The sequence below is a fragment of the Heptranchias perlo genome, chromosome 40 (assembly GCF_035084215.1).
Source record: "Heptranchias perlo isolate sHepPer1 chromosome 40, sHepPer1.hap1, whole genome shotgun sequence".
NCBI classification, from domain to species: domain Eukaryota; kingdom Metazoa; phylum Chordata; class Chondrichthyes; order Hexanchiformes; family Hexanchidae; genus Heptranchias; species Heptranchias perlo.
In genome coordinates this window covers 14,601,571-14,624,516 of record NC_090364.1, presented here as the reverse complement: position 1 = coordinate 14,624,516, position 22,946 = coordinate 14,601,571, and the positions used below count along the sequence as shown (strand labels likewise).

The window sequence follows — 22,946 nt, the reverse complement described above, 5'->3', positions numbered from 1 at the left end:
ACCCAAACTGAGCATTGGTAAGCAGGTTATTGGTGAGTAAGTGCCGCTAGGTAGAACTGTTGACGACACCTTCCATCACGTTGCTGATGACTGAGAGTATTCTCATGGGGCGGTAATTGGCCAGATTGGATTTGTCCTGCTTTTTGTGGACAGGACATACCTGGGCAATTTTCCACATTGTCGGGTAGATGCCAGTGTTGTAGCTGTACTGGAACAGCTACGACAGCCGGGATGTTGTCGGGGCCCATAGCCTTTGCTGTATCCAGTGCACTCAGCCGTTTCTTGATATCATGTGGGGTGAATCGAATTGGCTTCTGTGATGGTGGGGATATCGGGAGGAGGCCGAGATGGATCATCCACTCGGCACTTCTGGCTGAAGATGGTTGCAAACGCTTCAGCCTTGTCTTTTGCACTCATGTGCTGGACTCCACTATCGTTGAGGATGGGGATGTTTACAGAGCCTCCTCCTCTTGTTAGTTGCTTAATTGTCCACCACCATTCACAACTGGATGTGACAGGACTGCAGAGCTTTGATCTGATCCGTTGGTTATGGAATCGCTTAGCTCTGTCTATAGCATGTTGCTTCTGCTGTTTTGCATGCATGTAGTCCTGAGTTGTAGCTTCACCAGGTTGGCACCTCATTTTTAGGTATGCCTGGTGCTGCTTCTGGCATGCTCTTCTACACTCCTCATTGAACCAGGGTTGATCCCCTGGCTTGTTGGTAATGGTAGAGTGGGGAGTATGCTGGGCCATAAGGTTACAGATTGTGGTGGAATACAATTCTGCTGCTGCTGATGGCCCACAGCGCCTCATGGATGCCCAGTTTTGAGCTGCTAGATCTGTTCTGAATCTATCCCATTTAGCACGGTGGTAGTGCCACACAACACGTTGGATGATGTCCTCAGTGCGAAGACGGGACTTCGTCTCCACAAGGACTGTGCGTTGGTCACTCCTACCAATACTGTCATGGACAGATGCATCTGCGATAGGTAGATTGGTGAGGACGAGGTCAAGTAAGTTTTTCCCTCGTGTTGGTTCACTCACCACCTGCCGCAGGCCCAGTCTGGTACATTCTGTGCCCTTGCTACCCTCAGTGCTTCCTCCAAGTGGTGTTCAACATGGAGGACGACTGATTCATCAGCTGAGGGAGGACGGTAGGTGGTAATCAGCAGGAGGTTTCTTTGCCCATGTTTGATCTGATGCCATGAGATTTCATGGGGTCCAGAGTCAATGTTGAGGACTCCCAGGGCCACTCCCTCCTGACTGTATATCACTGTACCACCACCTCTGGTGGGTCTGTTCTGCCGGTGGGACAGGACATACCCAGGGATGGTGATGGAAGAGTCTGGGACGTTGGCTGAAAGGTATGATTCTGTGATTATGGCTATGTCAGGCTGTTGCTTGACTAGTCTGTGGGACAGCTCTCCCAATTTTGGCACAAGTCCCCAGATGTTAGTGGGGAGGACTTTGCAGGGTCGACTGGGCTTGGTTTGCCTTTGTCGTGTCCGGTGCCTAGTGGTCCGATGCCGGGTGGTCCGTCCGGTTTTATTCTTATATAACTATAAAAGTTCTTCGTATTGGTTTTGATATCCCTTGCAAATTTCTTTTCATTCTCTCTTTGTAGCTCTTACTATCTGTTTTGTGACCCTTTGTTGATCTTTGTATCTTTCCCATTTGCCAGGATCTGTGCCATTTTTTGCCTTTTTGCATGCCCTTTCCTTATGTCTTATACTGTCCCTTACCTCTTTAGTTGTCCATGGCTGTTTTTTTTGACAAGTAGAGTTCTTGCCCCTCGGGTATAAACCGATGTAGCTGTCGGATGAGAACAGAATTGATACCTCCCAATACCGTTTCGGTTCACACATGAAGAATGGCTTCTTTGGCAAACTGGCAGAGCATGACCAATGTCCAAGGGACCAGATCTTAGCATGAGTGACTAACACCAGGAGAAGACAATAAAACACGTGCAAACGCAGCACTGATATCATGCTCAATGGAATTACCATTTTACATAGAATTGCATAGCATTTACAGCGCAGAAACAGGCCATTCAGCCCAACTGGTCTATGCGGGTGTTTATGTTCCCCTCAGCCCCCTCTCACCCTACTTCATCTATCCCTATCAGCACATTCTTCTAGTCCTTTCTCCTACATGTACTTATCCAGCTTCCCCTTAAATACATCTATGCTATTTGCCTCAACTTCTCCATGTGGTAGCGAGTTCCACATTCTCACCACACTCTGGGTAAAGAAATTTCTCCCGAATTGCTTATTGGATTTATTAGTGATTATCTTATATTTATGGCCTCTAGTTTTGGACTACCCCATAAGTGGAAACACCTTCACTACGTCTACCCTATCAAACCATTTCACAATTTTAAAGACCTCAGGTCACCCCTCATCCTTCTCTTTTCTAGAAAAAAAAGCCCCAGCCTGTTCAGTCTTTGCTGATAGTTATAACCTCTCAGTTCAGGTATCATCCTTGTAAATTTTTTTTGCATCTTCTCTGGTACCTCTTTATCCTTTTTGTAGTATGGAGACCAGAACCGTGCACAATACTCTAAGGGCGGTCAAACTAAGGTTCTACACAAGTTTAACTGCTTTTCAATTCTATTCCTCTAGAAATCTTACCAAAAACAAAGTCCTATGATTTTATACCAATGGTAAACTGACAATTTTATTTTCACTTTTCCACCAGATCTATCACCGCTGGCTGCCAAAAGAAAAATCTAGTTAATACATTGGCAGATGAGTTACAAATAGGATGATCCTATATGTCTTGTGGAGACAAGGGTAATTGTTTATTAGAAACCCAACTTCCTCTCAAACACAACATATCTGTTCACTGATTTAGTCAGTGTTTAATATGTGACCTCCCACGTAATTCTGCACTTTTATGATAAGCTAGCAGGCTTCCTGCCTCAACCCCCTCTGCTTCACTGAAAGCAGGAAACTGTACTTGTGACGCTGTTGCCTCTGCTCAGGATTGTGCTGCTCACCTGTCAGAATCCACATTTCAAACTGCTCTGCTGGAAGTAACTCTGAATGGCAGAAATCGGTAGGTCCTCCGTTCTTTGGATGGTGTCTTTTCTTCAGTTTTTGCCTTTTAAAGTTAACGCTTGCTTTAGTATCATAGCACGATTGCTGTTTAAGCACAATAACAGACACCCAGTATTAAATTCAAAATGTGAAGCCTTCTTTATGTACCGTAATGATGCAGGGGCTCTCTGTTCTGTCGACTCAATAAGCTGCTCAGAGTATGTGAGTGAGCAGGGTGCGAGCACAAAAGAGAGGTTTATATGGTTTCTGTATTTGTAAATGAGCAATATACTAAGTGTTGTGCTGATGTTATTGCATGTCAGAGTATTATGGTCAGAGGCATATTTATACATTTTCTACTCGTGCGCCTAACTATCTGATTGACCATGATTAATATATGTATGAATGGGTAATCATTTGTATACTTTGCTAATCAAATAAAACTAAGTACATGCTACTGACTCCTAAGAGTGAGGGGCTAATATCAAACAGTGATGTTTAGGAGAGCTGCAGAAGTCAATGTGTTGTGTAATAGAAGTGACTGGTGGAAAATGTTGAGGGAGGGTGACTTTTATACTGGTAGTAGGGGAAGGGTAATGAGGGAGAGCAAATCTTTTCTTTTTAATTTATGGAAATGAGTTGACACACTAAAATAATTCTATGAGAGACTCAGTGGTTTATAATTACTGTATTTTCCACTTCATAGAATCATACAGCACAGAAGGAGGCCATTCAGCCCATTGTGTCTGTGCCGGCTCTTTAAAAGAGCTATCTAATTAATCCCACTCCCCTGCTCTTTCGCCATCGCCCTACAGATCTCTCCTTTTCAAGTATTTATCCAATTCCGTTTTGAAAGTTACTATTGAATCTGCTTCCAACATGCTTTTAGGCAGTACTTTCCAGATTGTAACAACTTGCTGCGTAAAAAAAAATCTCCCCCCCCCCCAACCCTCTGGATTTTTTGACAGTTATCTTAAACCTGTGCCCTCTGGTTACTGACCATCCTGCCAGAGGAAACAGTTTCTCCCTATCTTGGGTGAGGGTTTAAACTAATTTGGCTGATGGAGGGAAACCAGGACGTAGCAACAGAGAGGAGAGACAAGGTACATAGAAAACTAGGAGGGAAAAATAGCTACAGAATGCAGAATAGTGTAGAAAGAGCAGGAATTAGATGGAGAAAAAAAGCAAAGCAGATTCAGATGGTGTTGGAATGCATGTGTGTTAATACGAGGAGTGTTACAAATAAGGTCAATGAGCTGCAGGCAAAAGTTGCCACATGGGATTATGATACAGTGGCCATAACGAAGACCTCACTTAAATGTGGGCAGGAATGGGAATTAAACATTCCTGGCTACAGGAGGGATAGGGAAAGAAAAAGGAAGGGGGGGGTGGCAGTATTGATCAAGGATAATATTACAGTTCTACAGAGGGTTGACAGACTGAATCTATTTGGTTAGAGTTAAGGAACAGAAAACAAGCTGTTACATGGCTGGATATTTACTATAGACCCCCAAATAGTGAGAAGGAGATAGATGAGCAAACCTGTAGGCAAATTTCAGAAACATTTAAAAATAATAGAGCAGTATTAGTATAGCTTAATATAGACTGGGGAAAAAAGTGTAATGGGCAAGGAGGGGGAAGACTTCCTAAAATGTGTATAGGAGGACTTTCTTAATCAGTATGTTTCTAGCCCAATGAGGAAGGAAGCAGTGCTGGATCTAGTTCCAGGGAATGAAGTAGGGCAAGTGGAGTATATTTCAGTGGGAGAACATCTGGGTAATAGTGATCATAACATAATTATGTTTAAAGTAGTTATGGAAAGGGACAAAAAAAAATCAACAGTGAAAATACCCAACTGGTAGAGAGCCAATTTCAGTGATTTGAGAAGGAATCTAGCACAGGTGGACTGGAAACACAGATTGGCCAAGAAAACTGTAAATGAGCAATGGCAGACTTTCAAGACGGAGATTGTTCAGGTACAAACCAAGCATAAGGAAGAAAGATAGGGCATCCAAAGCTAGAGCTCCCTGGATTACAAAGGAAATAGAGGTTAAAGTAAAACAGAAAAAGGAAGTTTATGACAAATGTCAGGTACAGAATACAATAGAGAACCAGGCAGAACACAAAGAGTGTAAGGGAAAATTGAAAAAGGATATATGAAGGGCAAAGAGAGAATATGAGAAAAGATTAGTGGGTAACATAAAAGGGAACTCAAAAATCTTTTATAAACATATAAAAAGTAAAAGGATAGTTAAAGGAATGGTGGGGCCGATTAGGGACAAAGAAGGAAATCTTCTTGTGGAGGCAGAGGGCATAACTCAGGTACTGAATGAGGACTTTGCATCTGTCTTCACAAAAGAGGAGGATGAAGTTAATGTCACACTAGAGGAGGAGGGAGTAGAGATATTGGATAGGATAAAAATAGATAGAAAGGAGGTACTAAATAGGTTGGCATCACTCAAAGTTAACAAGTCACTCAGTCCAGATGGGATGCATCCTAGGTTGCTGGGGGAAGCCAGGGTGGAGATAGCAGAAGGTATGGCCACAATCTTTCAATCCTCCTTGGATATGGGAATGGTGCCAGAGGACTGGAGGATTGCAAATATTACACCCCTGTTGAAAAAGGGGGAGAGGGATAAACCTGGTAACTACAGGCCAGTCAGTCTAATGTCAGTGGTGAGAAAGCTACTAGAGACCATTGTCAAGGACAAAATTAATTCTCACTTGGAGAAGCATGGATTAATAAGGGACAGCCAGCACAGACTTGTTAAAGGCAAATCGTGTCTGACTAACCTGATTGAGTTCTTTGATGAAGTATCAGAGAGGGTTGATGAAGGTAGTGCAGTAGATGTTGTATACATGGACTTTCAAAAGGCATTTGATAAAGTACCACATAACAGACTTATTTGGAAAATAGAAGCACATGCGATTAAAGGGAAGGTGGTAACTTGGGTACATAACTGGCTATGGGATTGGAGGCGGAGAGTGGTGGTGAACGGATGTTTTTCTGACTGGAGAGAAGTATGCAGCGGGATCCCCAGGGATCGGAATTAGGACCATTGCTTTTCTTATTATATATAAATGAACTGGACTTGGGTATAGGGAGTACAATTTCAATGTTTGCAGATGATGCAAAACTTGGCAACGTAGTAAATAGTGAGGAGGATAGTAGCAGACTTTAGGAGGACGGACAGACTGGTGAAATGGGCAGACACACGGCAGATGCAGTTTAATGTGGATAAGAGTGAAGTGATGCACTTTGGGAGGAACAACGTGGAGAGGCAGTATAATCTAAATGGTACTATTTTGAGGGGGTGCTAGAGCAGAGGGACCTGGGGCTGCATATTCACAAATCTTTGAAGGTGGCAGGGCAAGTTGATAAGGCGGACAAGAAAGCATATGGGATACTTGGCTTTGTAAATAGGGGCATTGAATATAAAAACAAAGAAGTCATGCTAAACCTTTACAAATCATTGGTTAGGCCCCAGCTGGAGTATTGTGTACAATTCTGGGCTCCACACTGTAGGAAGGATGTCAAGGCCTTGGAGAGGGTGCAGAGGAGGTTTAACAGGGCAATGCCAGGGATGAGGGTCTTCAGTTATGTGGAGAGATTGAAGAAGCTGGGATTGTTTTCCTTAGAGCAGAGAAGGTTAAGGGGAGACCTAATAGAGGTATTCAAAATAATGAGGCGTTTTGATAGAGCAAGAAGGGAGAAACTGTTTCCTTTGGCAGGTGGGTCAGTAACCAGAGGTCATAGATTTAAAATAATTGGCAAAAGAACTAGAGGGGAAATGAGAAGAAATTTTTTCACACAGAAGGTTATTATGATCTGGAACACACAACCTGAAAGGGTGGTGGAAGCAGATTCCATAGGAACTTTCAAAAGGCCATTGGACATGTACTTGAAGAGGACTAAATTGCAGGATTATGGGGAAAAAGCTAGGGTGTGGGACTAAATTGGACAGCTCTTTCAAAGAGCCGGCACAGGCACGATGGGCTGAACGACCTCCTTTGCTGTAAGATTCTATGATACTGCTCTATCAAAACCCCTTCATAATTTTGAACACCTCTATTAAATCTCCCTTTAACCTTCTCTGCTCTAAGGAGAACAATCCCAGTTCGGACTTGGGACCTGGGTTTGTTTCCAAGCTGAGGGGAAGATTTTCCTCTCTAAGTGGAACACATAGAGGAAAATCGAGAACTGAGTTTGTGTGAATGTGGTGGAGTCTGCCCAATTGTCCACCCATTAATTTGAAAGGCTGTAAAATCATTCTGGCCCTGTTATAGGCAAATGGTCCGCTCCCCACCCAACCTTTTTCTATGCACACTGCCCAAGGGATGTTTAATACCCAAATGCTAAAGAACAAACTATACCTTGAACACCATCTCTCTGAAGACGCTTTTACACTTTGGTATGGTTTCGGGAGGGTAGTGCTATACTCCCAGCACTACTTTCTCCTGTTTGCACTTACACACAGTTCTCATCCGGCACTGGACAGAAGTGGAGCTAGCAAATCTGGCAGCAGCCTTCAAGTCCACACAATGTGCCAGAACAGGGTCAATTATATAGGTTATAGACAGGATTTTCTTCTTCTGTACTGCCCATCATTCTGGTGGTAATAAGGCGAGGAAAATAGGGCTGTGGAACTGTGCAGCCAGATCCCTGCAAGTTTCTGCACCCATAGCAATCTTTCGTGTCACTTCTATCAAGCATTGGAGATTCCTGGAGGAATATTCTAATACGAGTCAATGAAGAGACCTTCACTGTACACTTTCGATCATGACATTATGGCTAGTTGCTCCAAGGCAGCAACGTTTTTTACACTATCCGGACTGCTTGCCCCTTTAAGGTGCTGTAGGAGTTTGACCCATCCAGCAGCCACTTCCTCCACCCCATAACCATGAGCAACAAGCTCTCAGCTAAGGCAAGAATCCTGCCAAATAACTTAAACAAGGAAGAGCCCAGGAACTTCACCAAGATCAGCAGCAGGTGGAGGCCAAGCTCCTCCACCAGAAAGGAAAATCCCACCCTATGTTCTTCATTGCAGCCATCGGTGGGAGAGCTGTTGGCTACAACTCTATAACTTTCACTTTCATTCTTTTTCTCTCTGAGGCTGTGAGGATGCTAACTCACCTGAGTTTTAGGAGATTAAGTTCAGTTCTAGGTGGGGATGAATTCACAAAAGGCCTTGGATGGGGAGCAGCGCAGATTCACCAGGAGTAAAAGGGTTAAATTATGAGGACAGGTTGCATAGGCTAGGCTTGTATTCCCTCGAGTATAGAAGATTAAGGGATGATCTATTGTGGTGTTTAAGATGACTAAAGGAGTTGATAGGGTAGATAGAGAAACTATTTCCTCTGGTGGGGGAGTCCAGAACAAGGGGACATAACCTTAAAATTGGAGCTAGGCCGTGAAGGGGTGATGTCAGTAAGCATTTCTTAACACAAAGGATAGTGGAAATCTGGAACTCTCTCCCCCAAAGACTGTTGAGGCTGAGGGTCAATTGAAAAGTTCAAAACTGAGATTGATAGATTTTTGTTAGGCAAGGGTATTAAGGGTTACGGAACCAAGGCGGGTAGATGGAGTTAAGATACAGATCAGCCATGATCTAATTGAATGACGGAACAGGCTCAAGGGGCTGAATAGCCTACTACTGTTGCTATGTTCCTAGAACAAATCGCCTGGAATTTAGTACAACTGATAATTGGTATCAACATAGCTGTTTCCTCCAGTCAGGTCACAAAGGTAGATGGTCCAAGAAGTGAGAATCTGACAACTGCTGGAGTAGAAGATGCTTTTCTAAGGTTGGATATAAGACTCATTATTGGAACAGTAGTAACCTTAACGTTCATCTGACCATGTTATAGTTGACTGGCAAGTGCTTGTTATTGACAGTGGGTGAAAAAAGTAGGAAAATGTTCCATTCCCCAACAGTAATACTCCTCATTTTGATGAGACACTCACTATATGCAGGAATTAGCAGCTTATTGTGAAGCAACATTTTCGAAGCAGGCATGACTCAGCCAGCAAAAAAAAAAATACACAGGCTGGGCCAAGATTGTAGGCAAAAATTAAAGAAGCCTAAAATGTCTCCAAATTGAGGGGGTGGACACAATTCTTGAGAAGAGGGAGAGGCTGGATCTCCTCTATTATAATCTTACCACGAAAAGGGTATCCAATCAGATTGGGAAGTTAGTTCAGAAGCCTAAAGAGAAAAAAATGATTTTTTTTTAAAGCCGGTTTACTCTACAGTATCATCTATTCTGTTGGTGCTATTTATGCTCCTAATATGAACTGCCTCTTTCTCCTCCTCTTGCTACTGTGATGTCTGCCCTTCTGGCCTGCATTCTGTCTGCCTTTTGTCTTCCACTTCCTTTCCACCTCTTGCTTCAGTCAGTGTGTGGGTAAATTGTACATTTATGTGGAAAAACGCCCTTGAATGTAAACATGTTGTTATGATCTGGAATGCACTGCCTGAAAAGGTGGTGGAAGTAGATTTAATAGTAACTTTTAAAAGGGAATTGGATAAATACTCATAAAGGAAGAATTTGCAGGACCAAGCGGAAAGAGCAGGGGCAGTGGGACTAATTGGGTAGCTCTTTCAGAGAGCCAGCACAGGCACGATGGGCCAAATGGCCTCCTTTTGAGCCATATGATTCTACATGACAGGGAGCGTAACTATTTTCAGCCAGAGGTGAGTTCTGCTGTGTGTTCGTTTGAAAATTCCCGCAAAGTGGACAGATGTCGCAGTTTCCGCTGCGGGTGTGACGAGCCAGTTTCCCCGCCTGCTTTCAGTGGCAGGTGCGCTCAATCATGCAGCAGTTGTTTATGCCTGAAATGGTATCCTGTTGGGCCGATGAAGATCACGGTCAGCAATTCACAGCTACGTAAATAAAGCAGCATGAGATTGTGGAACCTCTCACCCGACCCACACTGTCACCTTGAGACCACTTCAAAGGACAGGAGCTAGTGGGTTAATTTCTTATATATGATTAGAATGCCGTATGAAATGAATGTAATTCCCTGGTATTTGGATTCAGTGGAGTAGAATGAAGATGGTGCTTATATGCTGCTAAGCTCTTATAAGTGTAAATGGGAATTTATACATCCACAAACACTGTCGTTCTGATGCCATCACACACAACAGCCACCTCAAGCTGCCAGTGGGATTTCCACTAACATCCTTCCGAAGTGAGGACCTTGGATTTCTCACCCGCAGCAACAGTGTGACCTTCAACTAGTGGAATCACTCGCTAAGAGGTCAGGGATAACTGGGTAGATTTTCAACTTGCTGCTCTGGTGTAAAACTGGTGTTGTAGAAACCGTCTTATCTTTATTTCCAATGATTTAATGGAAATGAAAATCAGGCAATTTCTATAATGGGTGGTCGATCCGCAGCGCCAGATCTGCACCGGAGCAGCAAGTACAGGAACATAGGAACAGGAGGAGGCCATTCAGCCCCTTGAGCCTGTTCCACTATTCAGTTAGATCATGGCTGATCTATATCTTAACTCCATTTAGGCAGAAGGCTGGAAATTATAGGCCAGTTAGCTTAACATCTGTGGTGGGTAAAATTTTGGAGTCTATTATTAAGGAGACAGTAACGGAACATTTAGATAAGCATAATTTAATAGGACAAAGTCAGCATGGCTTTATGAAGGGGAAGTCATGTCTGACAAATTTGCTTGAGTTCTTCGAGGATATAACGTATAGGGTGGATAAAGGGGAACCAGTGGACATAGTGTATTTAGACTTCCAGAAGGCATTCGACAAGGTGCCACATAAAAGATTATTACTTAAGATAAAAAATCACGGGATTGGGGGTAATATTCTGGCATGGGTGGAGGATTGGTTATCGAACAGGAAGCAGAGAGTTGGGATAAATGGTTCATTTTCGGACTGGCAACCAGTAACCAGTGGTGTTCCACAGGGGTCGGTGCTGGGTCCCCAACTCTTTACAATCTATATTAACGATTTGGAGGAGGGGACCGAGTGCAACATATCAAAATTTGCAGATGATACAAAGATGGGAGGGAAAGTAGAGAGTGAGGAGGACATAAAAAACCTGCAAGGGGATATAGACAGGCTGGGTGAGTGGGCGGAGATTTGGCAGATGCAATATAATATTGGAAAATGTGAGGTTATGCACTTTGGCAGGAAAAATCAGAGAGCAAGTTATTTTCTTAATGGCGAGAGACTGGAAAGTACTGCAGTACAAAGGGATCTGGGGGTCCTAGTGCAAGAAAATCAAAAAGTTGGTATGCAGGTGCAGCAGGTGATCAAGAAAGCCAACGGAATGTTGGCTTTTATTGCTAGGGGGATAGAATATAAAAACAAGGAGGTATTGCTGCAGTTATATAAGGTATTGGTGAGACCGCACCTGGAATACTGCATACAGTTTTGGTCTCCATACTTAAGAAAAGACATACTTGCTCTCGAGGCAGTACAAAGAAGGTTCACTCGGTTAATCCCGGGGATGAGGGGGCGGACATATGAGGAGAGGTTGAGTAGATTGGGACTCTACTCATTGGAGTTCAGAAGAATGAGAGGCGATCTTATTGAAACATATAAGATTGTGAAGGGTCTTGATCGGGTGGATGCAGTAAGGATGTTCCCAAAGATGGGTGAAACTAGAACTAGGGGGCATAATCTTAGAATAAGGGGCTGCTCTTTCAAAACTGAGATGAGGAGAAACTTCTTCACTCAGAGGGTGGTAGGTCTGTGGAATTTGCTGCCCCAGGAAGCTGTGGAAGCTACATCATTAGATAAATTTAAAACAGAAATAGACAGTTTCCTAGAAGTAAAGGGAATTAGGGGTTATGGGGAGCGGGCAGGAAATTGGACATGAAGCTGAGTTCGGATCGGTCAATGCCCTGTGGGTGGCGGAGAGGGCCCAGGGGCTATGTGGCCGGGTCCTGCTCCGACTTCTTGTGTTCTTTAGATTTGTGGTTGGGATCAGATCAGCCATGATCTTATTGAATGGCGGAGCAGGCTCGAGGGGCCGATTGGCCTACTCCTGCTCCAATTTCCTATGTTCTTATGTTCTTACCCACCTTGGTTTTGTAACCCTTGCCTAACAAAAATCTATCAATCTCTTTGAAATTTTCAATTGACCCCCAGCCTCTTTGGGGGAGAGAGTTCTAGATTTCCACTGCCCTTTTTTGTGAAGAAGTGCTTCCTGACATCACCCCTGAACAGCCCATCTCTAATTTTAAGGTTATTCCCCCTCGTTCTGGACTCTCCCACCAGAGGAAATAGTTTCTCTCTATCTACCTTATCAACTCCTTTGATCACCTCAAACACCTCAATTACATCACACCTTAATCGTCTGTACTCGAGGGAGTACAAGCAGCAAATCTACCCCAGTATGTATGGGATCACTTTCAATATAATCATTTTGGTGTTATATAATCCATGTGTGATCACATCTTTTTTAATAAATTTGTATAGTCTATTCATAACTTTATCACTTAGCCCCGTATAAACTGTGAATATACATTTGGATGGTTAGTTATTCGGTTGGTGCCTTACTACCCAGACTGAAAAAGTAAATTGCTGTTTTCCACCCTGTACTTACAATAACAGTGCAGTGTGTAATGAATATGAGACTATCACAATAATTCTTTGCATTTTCTATTGTTCATTTATTAATTGCAATACTGAAACCTGAAGTTGCTTTTTTCATAGAGTGACTGCCTTAGTGAGTTGGTTCAATCAATGGATTTGTGAACTATTGGTTGTGTTATCAGTTACTCCGATGGCACTGGTTGTGTTATACTAATGGGTAAAGTATTCAATGTTGCTATATTTTAGTGAGTCAATACGCTGACACTAAGATGGCAGAGAGGCTCACTCCTAAAATGCTTTTATAGAAAACTCAGCTAAATGTAACGGTTATGGCACTGAACTAACAACCTAGAGGTCCAGTGCTCAAATCCCACCATAGCTAGTTCAATAAAGCTGGTAATTTTTTGGCCATGAGAGCCATGGATTCTCATACAGAACCAACTGGTTCACTAATGTCCTCCAGGGAAGGAAATCTGCCACCCTACCTTGTCTGGCCTACACGTGACTCCAGTCACACACTACTACATGGTTACTCTCAATGCCCTCTGAACAGGCCTAACAAGCCATTCAGTTGTAAAGACAATTGTTATGAAGAAGATGGCCCATCACCAAATTCTCAGGGCAACGAGGGATGGGCAATAAAAATTGAGCGTTGCTAGTGTTGCTCATATCCCAAGAGTCTTCAATAACTGCAGACAGCCTGACTCAGAGTTCCTAGATAATACTACTCAAAAGAACTAATGTGTGGTTAATTATCTCGTTAATATACTGCATGTTGCTGTTATATAAGCTCTTTCATACAGGCAATGCAGAAGCAATTGGTACCTGTTGCACCCGTTTTTTGGGCACAAAATTCATGTTGGGGAGGACCAATTTCTGGGCACAATCTCACGTGACCAATTCCCCACTGTGCCCATTTTAGGACCTCACTGCCAAATTCGACAGGAATGGCCACAGCATTTCCAGGTATACCACAGCCTCATCAACAGTCCATAAAGGGACCTCTGGAGGCTGCTGAAGAAAACGTTCAGATTCATTTCATTTCTAATCTTAATGAGGAGCAGTAGTGTTCTTCCCGGCTCCACAGCAACACTGCGGGACACTACCGGCCCACTCTCACCTCCAACCTCCCTCCCATTCTCCTCTCCCCCTCCCCCAGGACTCACCTGCAGACTAGCTTGGAGTTCAAGCCAGCCGATTTTGCGAAGGCCTCAACCGCTGAGCTGTAGCGGGACGCCCAATTGGAGTCCACAGCTCTCTGGTATTATGGAAATGCTGCCCGAGGCCCAATTAAAAGCCTCCGTCTTCGGCCGTGTGTTCCAGACACAACGCCCACTTCACTTTCATCACAAGACCAATTTCCTGGCCAATTTTTCTTACTTTATATCATTTTTAGGTACCGGAGGAACTATAAATTATGAAACTGCTAGTGATTGTCCTATGGTTCACCCAAAGGGGAGTGGAAATCTGGAACTCTCTCCCACAAAAGCTGTTGAGGCTGGGGGTAAATTGAAAATTTCAAAACTGAGATTGATAGGTTTTAGGCAAGGGTATTAGGGTTACGGAACCAGGCGGGTAAATGGAGTTAAAATACAGATCAGCCATGATCTAATTGAACGGAGGAACAGCTCGAGGGACTGAATGGCCTCCTCCTGTTCCTATATCTGGAGCCCATGATGCTACCTTTCCTCTAGTACTGCTTTTATCTGTTCTACCATAAAAGATCATTTATAAAAATATTTAATTCAATCCCCATTCTGTTGAGTTATCTGATCTTAGTTTAGGAAGCAGTAAAAATCCGACAATTTGCCTCAGCGTACTCTGGGTTAGGAACATAAGGAATATAGGAACAGGAGTAGGCCATTCAGCCCCTCGTGCCTGCTCCGCCATTTGATAAGATCATGGCTGATCTGTGATCTAACTCCATATACCTGCCTTTGGCCCATATCCCTTAGGTAGAGTTAAAATCAGATAGGGTTCCTTCCCTCTTCAGACTGCGACCCAGTGAGTCTTGTTGGAAAATGCACAAATGTGGACATTGGATGAGCGCAGGATAATGCTCAGTTGTGATGCGCTCCATGGTTGAATGATCTTCCATCACTCACTGTCTGGGTTTACATGTGAAGAATGGTCACATGAGTGAGCTAATGTCCACAAGTGCCTATGGATCAATATCCCAACATGAGTCAGTAGAGGAGAAAATTGGAGGGGGAAATTTTAAAGTATATGTTTTCATCTGTTACTGGCATTTAACTACCTCACTATAGTGACAAAGAAATGCACCAAATTTAACAGCAAGTCTATTTTGCAGGTTATTGCGCCTCACACAAGTAAACCCTTTCCACTGTTCCTGGATCTTAACTGAAAACAATTTATGGTGACTTGCAGCTTTCGAGAGAGTGTTTCTGTCAGCTGCATTGCCTACGTGCCTCCCCTGAGCTGGAGGTTGAGGCTGTAAATGAGAGAGTAGTTTGAAGTAATTATGGTTAACACTGAAATTGCAAGAATACGTACACATAGCCTTTACTGTTTGTATGCGGTTAGTACCACATTGGTGTGTACGGTTCAGATATAAAACTAATTCTGGTAAAATCTTTTTGCAGCTGAGTTTGGTTTCTGGGGGAGGGAGTTGAAAGCATTTTTTTTACACCCCCAGTACTTTGTTCAAGTTTTCAATTGTCATGTGTGAGAATAGATATGAGTGTCAACAGACTATTGAAACACAGTGGGAGGAGCATGACTGCACAGCATGACCCTGTTCTCACCCAATGTTCCCACAGATGCTCTTTCTAGCGGGAGTCATTGGGTAGCAGTCAGAAGCAGGAACCCCGGCTGATTTCCCCCTCCCCTTGTAATAGGAAACGTCAAGGACGAGAAGATGCCATCCCTGTAGAACCCAGCTCAGCCATTACAGCAACCCCCAAGTCCTTCTTGGCTCTAATACCTTGCCTGGCAGAATATTCATCCTCTAAATAAAAAAACAATTCCTAATAACTGTTTAAAACTCGCTTGTATTGATGTCCCCAGCTTAGTTTGAGGTAATATTCTGATAATAATATATTGATACAAATATATATACTTAGTATACTTATACTGCTGTTACATTACAGTGCCATTTCTTGGCAGTGAATTCCTGTAAGCAGATTGATTGAGAAACTGCCAGTTATACTGGCAACATGAACCAGCACCTGCAGGTTTGGAAGGATGAGTGTGCAAGATGCTTCACACATATGGTCTGGAATTAGAAAACAACCCTGTTTATCATAGAATCATTGAATCGTACAGCACAGAAGGAGATAATTCGTGCCTGTACTGAAAGAGCTATCCAATTAGTCCAACTCCCTTGCTCTTTCTCCATAGCCCTGAAAATTTATCCCCTTCAAGTATTACAGGTAGCAGCACAAATTCCCCATCCTAATAGTAAGCAAGAGATTTAATACAAAAAAATCAAAGTAATTGGATTTTAACACCAAATAGTGCTGTTTTAATATAAAAATGTATGGTAAGTAATATTATCTGTGCTCTGTTCCTTAAGCACTGAATCAATGTAAGAGCTTGTCTTTCTTGTTCCACCACAGTCACACTGTTTGGGACCCTATAGTTCACTTTTGGGGCTACTGTGACAAATAATGTTAGTGTAGGATAAGCCCCAGAGGGTGCAATAGACAGGGTGCATTACTTCACATCAGCTGTGCACCGTTACCTCTGAGGTCCCCCAAGGATCTATACTTGGCCCCCTCCTATTTCTCATCTAAATGCTTCCCCTCGGCAACATCATCCGAAAATACATCAGATTCCACATGTACGCTGACAACACCCAGATCTACCTCATAACTACCTCCCTCGGCCCCTCCACTGTCTCTCATTTGTCACATTGCTTGTTCGACTGGATGAGCAAAAATTTCCTCCAACAAAATATTGGGAAGGCCGAAGCCATTGTCTTTGGTCCCCACCGCAAACTCCGTTCTCTAGCCACCGACTCCAGCCCTCTCCCTGGCCACTGTCTGAGACCGTTCACAATCTTGGTGTCCTATTTGACCCTTAGATGAGCTTCTGACCACACATCCGCTCCGTTTTTTTTTTTTTTTATTCGTTCACGGGATGTGGGCGTCGCTGGCAAGGCCGGCATTTATTGCCCATCCCTAATTGCCCTCGAGAAGGTGGTGGTGAGCCGCCTTCTTGAACCGCTGCAGTCCGTGTGGTGACGGTTCTCCCACAGTGCTGTTAGGAAGGGAGTTCCAGGATTTTGACCCAGCGACAATGAAGGAACGGCGATATATTTCCAAGTCGGGATGGTGTGTGACTTGGAGGGGAACGTGCAGGTGGTGTTGTTCCCATGCACCTGCTGCCCTTGTCCTTCTAGGTGGTAGAGGTCGCGGGTTTGGGAGGTGCTGTCGAAGAAGCCTTGGCGAGTTGCTGCAGTGCATCCTGTGGATGGTGCACACTGCAGCCACAGTGCGCCGGTGGTGAAGGGAGTGAATGTTTAGGGTGGTGGATGGGGTGCCAATCAAGCGGGCTGCTTTATCTTGGATGGTGTCGAGCTTCTTGAGTGTTGTTGGAGCTGCACTCATCCAGGCAAGTGGAGAGTATTCCATCACACTCCTGACTTGTGCCTTGTAGATGGTGGAAAGGCTTTGGGGAGTCAGGAGGTGAGTCACTCGCCGCAGAATACCCAGCCTCTGACCTGCTCTCGTAGCCACAGTATTTATATGGCTGGTCCAGTTAAGTTTCTGGTCAATGGTGACTCCCAGGATGTTGATGGTGGGGGATTCGGCGATGGTAATGCCGTTGAATGTCAAGGGGAGGTGGTTAGACTCTCTCTTGTTGGAGATGGTCATTGCCTGGCACTTATCTGGCGCGAATGTTACTTGCCACTTATGAGCCCAAGCCTGGATGTTGTCCAGGTCTTGCTGCATGCAGGCTCGGACTGCTTCATTATCTGAGGGGTTGCGAATGGAACTGAACACTGTGCAGTCATCAGCGAACATCCCCATTTCTGACCTTATGATGGAGGGAAGGTCATTGATGAAGCAGCTGAAGATGGTTGGGCCTAGGACACTGCCCTGAGGAACTCCTGCAGCAATGCCCTGGGGCTGAGATGATTGGCCTCCAACAACCACTACCATCTTCCTTTGTGCTAGGTATGACTCCAGCCACTGGAGAGTTTTCCCCCTGATTCCCATTGACTTCAATTTTACTAGGGCTCCTTGGTGCCACACTCAGTCAAATGCTGCCTTGATGTCAAGGGCAGTCACTCTCACCTCACCTCTGGAATTCAGCTCTTTTGTCCATGTTTGGACCAAGGCTGTAATGAGGTCTGGAGCCGAGTGGTCCTGGCGGAACCCAAACTGAGCATCGGTGAGCAGGTTATTGGTGAGTAAGTGCCGCTTGATAGCACTGTCGACGACACCTTCCATCACTTTGCTGATGATTGAGAGTAGACTGATGGGGCGGTAATTGGCCGGATTGGATTTGTCCTGCTTTTTGTGGACAGGACATACCTGGGCAATTTTCCACATTGTCGGGTGGATGCCAGTGTTGTAGCTGTACTGGAACAGCTTGGCTAGAGGCGCAGCTAGTTCTGGAGCACAAGTCTTCAGCACTACAGCTGGGATGTTGTCGGGGCCCATAGTCTTTGCTGTATCCAGTGCACTCAGCCGTTTCTTGATATCACGTGGAGTGAATCGAATTGGCCGAAGACTGGCTTCCGTGATGGTGGGGATATCGGGAGGAGGCTGAGATGGATTATCCACTCGGCACTTCTGGCTGAAGATGGTTGCAAACGCTTCAGCCTTGTCTTTTGCACTCACGTGCTGGACTCCGCCATCATTGAGAATGGGGATGTTTGCAGAGCCTCCTCCTCCCGTTAGTTGCTTAATTGTCCACCACCATTCACGACTGGATGTGGCAGGACTGCAGAGCTTTGATCTGATCCGTTGGTTGTGGAATCGCTTAGCTCTGTCTATAGCATGTTGCTTCCGCTGTTTAGCATGCATGTAGTCCTGAGTTGTAGCTTCACCAGGTTGGCACCTCATTTTTCGGTACGCCTGGTGCTGCTCCTGGCATGCTCTTCTACACTCCTCATTGAACCAGGGTTGATCCCCTGGCTTGTTGGTAATGGTAGAGTGAGGAATATGCCGGGCCATGAGGTTACAGATTGTGCTGGAATACAATTCTGCTGCTGCTGATGGCCCACAGCGCCTCATGGATGCCCAGTTTTGAGCTGCTCGATCTGTTCTGAATCTATCCCATTTAGCACGGTGGTCGTGCCACACAACACGTTGGATGGTGTCCTCATTGCGAAGACGGGATTTCATCTCCACGAGGACTGTGCGGTGGTCACTCCTACCAATACTGTCATGGACAGATGCATTTGCGACAGGTAGATTGGTGAGGACGAGGTCAAGTAAGTTTTTCCCTCGTGTTGGTTCGCTCACCACCTGCCGCAGGCCCAGTCTAGCAGCTATGTCCTTCAGGACTCGGCCAGCTCGGTCAGTAGTGGTGCTACCGAGCCACTCTTGGTGATGGACATTGAAGTCCCCCACCCAGAGTACATTTTGTGCCCTTGCTACCCTCAGTGCTTCCTCCAAGTGGTGTTCAACATGGAGGAGGACTGATTCATCAGCTGAGGGAGGACAGTAGGTGGTAATCAGCAGGAGGTTTCCTTGCCCATGTTTGACCTGATGCCGTGAGATTTCATGGGGTCCAGAGTCAATGTTGAGGACTCCCAGGGCCACTCCCTCCTGACTGTATATCACTGTACCGCCACCTCTGGTGGGTCTGTCCTGCCGGTGGGACAGGACATACCCAGGGATGGTGATGGAAGAGTCTGGGACGTTGGCTGAAAGATATGATTCTGTGAGTATGGCTATGTCAGGCTGTTGCTTGACTAGTCTGTGGGACAGCTCTCCCAATTTTGGCACAAGTCCCCAGATGTTAGTAAGGAGGACCTTGCAGGGTCGACTGGGCTTGGTGTTTTGCCGTTGTCGTGTCCGGTGCCTAGTGGTCCGTCTACTTCCACCTCAATAACATCGCCCGTCTCCGCCCCTGCCTCAGCTCATCTGCTGCTGAAACCCTTATCCATGCCTTTGTTACTTCCATACCGGACTATTCTAATGGTCTCCTGGCTGGCTTCCCATCTTGCACCCTCCATAAACTTGAGCTCTTCCAAATCTCTGCTGCCCGTATCCTAACTCGCACCAAGTCCCGTTCTCCCATCGCTCCTGTGCTCGCTGACCTACATTGGCTCCCGGTCCGGGAATGCCTCGATTTTAAAATTCTCATTCTTGTTTTCAAATCCCTCCATGGCCTCACCCCTCCCTATCTCTGTAACTTCCTCCAGTCCGACAACCCTCCGAGATCTCTGCGCTCCTCCAATTCTTGCCTCCTGCGCATCCCTGATTTTAATTGTTCCACTATTGGCAGCCGTGCCTTCAGCTGCCTAGGCCCGAAACTCTGGAATTCCCTCCCTAAACGTCTCTACCTCGCTCTCCTCCTTTAAGATGCTCCTTAAAACCTACCTCTTTGACCAAGCTTTTGGTCATCTGTCCTAATACCTCCTTATGAGGCTCGGTGTGAAATTTTGCTTGATAACGCTCCTGTGAAGCGCCTTGGGACATTTTACTATGTCAAAGGCGCCATATAAATGCAAGTTGATGTTGTGGTTTCTGCCTCCCACCCAGCAAGTCTGCCTTCAGCCAGACCCCCTTTATATTACTGAGCTGGAAGCAGTTCAATAATATGTCTCGGTTACTGCTGTGCCAGATCTGCCTTTTTTATTTTACAACAACATATTAGAAACTTGATCAAAGAGTAAGGAGAATCTTAAAGGAGGAGAGAGAGAGGTAGAGAGGCAGAGAGGTATAGGAAGGGAATTCCAGAGCTTAGGACCTAGGCAACTGAAGGCACGGCTGCCAATGGTGAAGCGATGGTAATCGGGGATGCGCAAGAGGCCAGAATTGGAAGAGCGCAAAGATCTCGGAGGGTTGTTGGGCTGGAGGAGGTTGCAAAGTTAGGGAGAGGTGAGCCCACGGAGGGATTTGAAAACAAGGATGAGAATTTTAAAATCGAGGCATTGCTGGACCGGGAGCCAGTGTAGGTCAGCGAGCACAGGGGTAATGGGTGAACGGGACTTGGTGCCAGTTAGGATACTGACAACATACTACGGGGCATATTCAGCAGCAATAGGTAACTGTACGTACACCAGGTGCACGGTTTCCTCAGAGTAAGGAGTATGTCTGTAACTTCACTAGAGTAGCTGCAGGCTCTCCCTCGCGGTACAGAAAGTGCCAGATCCCAAAATGGCAGCCAGTACGTGTCGTTTATACTAGCTGCCATCAGCACCTTGACACAGGGAGCTCGCTGGCAGCATTGATGCCATTGGAGAAACTCTGCAGTATAAAGGTAACATCAAATTTGCTTGTTGAGACATGTTTCTTCAGCTGCAGGGAGTACCAGACAGTGCGAGGCTCCATGTATCATGAAAAGATGCTTGTTTTGTAATGTGATCAGATTTTAGTGAGGCCTGAAGGGTTTTTAGTGCAAAAACCTTTTAGTTTCTGTTGTGGTCCCGATTTTAACCTCCCCCCACAACCCCGGTGGAAACCAGGCAGAGGGGGGCAGTTAAAATGAGGGCTGCAACTTATCCCCTCTGATCCCACTGCCTCCCCGATGTTAACCTGGTCTTTTGAGCAGGCGAGAGGGACATCTGCAGGAAGGAAGCAAAGTCCTGCTTCAAATATGTTGATGTCATTGGGGACCCGACCTGCTATTTTAGTCCGAGGCCTGTGTGGGGGAGGGGGTGCAGTGAGGGCTTCCCCATCAGTCCAGACCTGTCGGGGGGAAGAGTGTGGGCCAGAGAAGGTCCAGGCAGGTAAGTTTTTAAAAAAATTATTTTAGGTTTCTTTGTGGGCCAGAAGAAGCAAGTGTGTCCCTCCAGGCCCCAGAATGAAGCCTTGGGCCTCCCTTGCCCTGGGCTCACCCCTCCCCCCGATCGCGTCCAGAGCCCTGCTCTCCACCGCTTACTTGACTGCTGGGGACCGATCACACCAATCCCCGGCTGCGGCCTCCTGCCTGCGAATTCCCCGTTCCTGCCCGACGGCTGGGTAGTGGATCTGGCCGGGTTCATCCGGGACTCCAAGGCCCGGCTGTTAAGATCAGCATTGCCTCCACATCTCCAGACTCCCCGAGTGAGCTGCTCACTTCGGGGCTCGAGCGCACGGTATCTGCCCTCCCTTTTAAAATCGGGGCCACTGTGTCTGTAATAGTTTCAAACGTGTTGTATGTGAAGTAACAAATTGGCTTAAATACTTACTTCAGTGCAAGTGACACTAAGAAAGATGTGGCTGGTATTTTCTTTTCACTTTTTGCAGTATTTCTGACACAGTTAAATACTAGTTGCCACTGCACTGTACATTTAATGCCTCAGCATAGAGTGGTGAAAGCTGGGAGCATCAGTTCTAATGTTTGAAATATGAAGGACATTGCTTTACATTTAGAGTTTAAGAAGATGGCTTTTTTCAGGTCTTTTCATGTGGGTAGGCAGACACATACTTCAGATCTGTCAACACCTGGCGACAAATTAGTCTGTTGGAGCAGCTGTGTCCGGAGTGGGGCGTGAGGAAAGGCCTGGGCTGGGTTGTCCTCTAATCAGTGGATTTTCCTCTAACCAATCAAGAGAAGGTTTTAGGTTGGTGCTACCAACTGTGGCCTCATGTTGGTAGTATTCTCCTCTGTGAGTCACATAGTTGTGGGTTCAAATCCCACTCCAGGGACTTGAGTATAAAACCTTAAGCTGATGCTCCCAGTGTGGTGCTGAGGGAGTGTAGCACTCTTGGATGTGTTGTTAAACTGAGGTCCCATCTGCCCTTTCAGGTGGACGGAAAAGATCCTATAGCACTATATCAAAAAAGAGCAGAAAGACTGCATTTATATAGTGACTTTCAGGACATCCCAAAGCGGTTTACAGCCAATTAACTACTTTTTTGAAGTGTAGTCTCTGTTGTGATGTAGGAAAAGTGGCACAGCACGATCCCACAAACAGAAACATGGTAATGACCAGATAATCTGCTTTAGTGATGTTGATTGAGAGATAAATATTGTCCAGGACACCGGGGAACTCCCTTGCTCTTCTTCAAAATAGTTTCCTTGGTTACTGAATAGTGGTAGATGTTAAGTAAATAAACACGTGAAGTACATTTACCTGTATTGTTTGTAAGACATTTTATAAGAAAATTAGTGCATCTGGCTAAAACATTGTCGCTGTAACCACGCCTGTGGCTAGTCAGCGATTTCTATTGGACAACACTAGCTTGGAGGAAGAAGACCAGTCAGAGGAGCTG

The 22,946-nt window shown here is 45.3% G+C and overlaps 1 protein-coding gene across 2 annotated transcripts in view; it reads left to right on the top strand.

Annotated features, from left to right (window-relative positions):
- The first annotated feature begins 2,986 nt into the window (after positions 1-2,986).
- Positions 2,987-22,946, top strand: part of LOC137305733 (ankyrin repeat and fibronectin type-III domain-containing protein 1-like) — a 102,635-nt gene continuing 82,675 nt past the window's right edge. Inside the window, exon 1 of one of the 2 annotated variants that reach the window (XM_067974670.1) lies at positions 2,987-3,057. The gene's annotated coding sequence lies outside the window, so the exon portion shown is untranslated. The remainder of the gene's footprint in view (positions 3,058-22,946) is intronic. The other variant, XM_067974671.1, reaches the window with a different exon arrangement.